The sequence below is a fragment of the Macrotis lagotis genome, chromosome 7 (assembly GCF_037893015.1).
Source record: "Macrotis lagotis isolate mMagLag1 chromosome 7, bilby.v1.9.chrom.fasta, whole genome shotgun sequence".
Classification (NCBI taxonomy): domain Eukaryota; kingdom Metazoa; phylum Chordata; class Mammalia; order Peramelemorphia; family Peramelidae; genus Macrotis; species Macrotis lagotis.
Genome location: NC_133664.1, coordinates 188,375,626 through 188,377,317, shown reverse-complemented (window position 1 = coordinate 188,377,317; position 1,692 = coordinate 188,375,626). Strand labels below are relative to the sequence as shown.

The following is a 1,692-nucleotide window of genomic DNA, read 5'->3' as shown; positions in this document are numbered from 1 at the left end:
TTTTTGCACCTATTTGCCTACACTTTCTGTAGTTCTTAGATTTTATTTAAATTATTAATTTATGGCTTCTGGCAGGAGAAGCCATATTTAGAACTGCCTGGCCACAGCATGAAATCCAGAATCCTTTGAGCTTTTCATCGAGATAGCCATGGTGAGGGTAGGTGCTATTCACAAGCCCCTCAGGTGAGAGTCCTCCGCATAACCCAGAGCTTCCATGATCATGTGGCCATTTTAAGCTTCAACTGGGAGAGAACCACCACTAATAAGAGATTCTTTCATTGAAGTTCTTGGTCCAGCACAGCCAACTCTTACTTTGTTTATTGGCTTCAAGTGAGAGTGTTGGAACCCAGCCAGGGGTAGCTGTTGTTGCTCACCAGTGGACAAAGAGGCCAATGGTGAGGTGGACCTTCAGCTTGACCTTCATTTGGAAGGTGATACTGACTCTGTGACTGGTACTCCTTTATTACTGCTTTTCCATTGGCATCCCCTTCTACAACAAATGGCTAATGAAGAATTTCTACTTCCCTCTCTTTATGACCCTGCTTCACCTCATAGTGATATTTCTTTTCTTGGTTCTGTCCCAAGCCCTGGCACAGTGGTGCCACCAGCACCCCTGAGTGGTGTAGAGCTGGGCTGACTACCTCCAGCGAGTAGCTCCCACAGCATTGGCAGCGACACTTGACGTGGGTCTGTCTAACTGGAGCTTTCTGTACATCATCCTTTCACTGTACATAATGACAAGTCCTCAGTAGTCCTCTTCATTTTGATCTCTTCCCTGATCTTCAAGCTAGAGGAACTGTGGGACAGCACTAGTCCTAGTGGTCCTGCTTATTGCTGGTGGCCTCTTCATGCTCACTTATAAATCCACACAGTTGGTATTAGGAGTCTCATTTATTGGAGGAATTTGATGGACCCTTACCCAAATCCTCCCACAAAAGGCTAAACTAGGTCTTCAAAATCCCATTGATAACATGTACCATCTTCAGCCACTCATGTTTTTGGGACTCTTCCCTCTGCTATTTTTGAAGGTCTCCATTTGTCTACATCTGAGAAAATCCCATTTCCAGGACCCAGGGATCCTCCTGGGTGTCCTTGGGACTCTGTTTTTTGGAGGGATTCTTGTCTTTGGCTTAGGCTTTTCAGAGTTCCTGTTAGTCTCCAGAATCTCCAGCCTGACTCTCTCCATTGCTGGGATTTTTAAGGAAGTCTGTACTTTGCTGCTGGCAGTTCATCTGCTGGGAGACCAGATCAGCCTACTGAACTGGCTGGGCTTTGCCCTCCTATCTTTCTGGGATATCCCTCCACCTCACCCTCAAAGCTCTCGACTCTAAAAGTGAAAGTGGTCCTAGATCCCACAAAGGTCCTGTCTCCAGCTCTGACCTGCTCCTATGGAACAGGGAACCTAGTGTCAAGGAAGATGAGGTTGAAGGGGAAACGTATTTTGTGGCCCAGAGGCAGTAATGACCTCCTGACTGGTGGATCCTGAGCCATCCCACTCTCCTCCTGTACTTATTCTTCTTTGTACACCACTGGCAGCAATTATGTGGGCAGTTCCAAGTAGCCTGTCCCATTGAATGGACAGCAGTGGGCTCTGTGATGTCCTGACTGGGGCTCAGCTGATAGAATGTATCATGGTGGAAGATGTTTTAGTGAAATGGCCATTATTGTAGTATTCTTGGTATTCAGGACCAA

At 46.6% G+C, this 1,692-nt stretch overlaps 1 pseudogene; it reads left to right on the top strand.

The window, feature by feature from the left end:
- Window positions 1-392: 392 nt before the first annotated feature.
- Window positions 393-1,461, top strand: LOC141493928 (solute carrier family 35 member C2 pseudogene; annotated as a pseudogene).
- The last annotated feature ends 231 nt before the right edge of the window (window positions 1,462-1,692 follow it).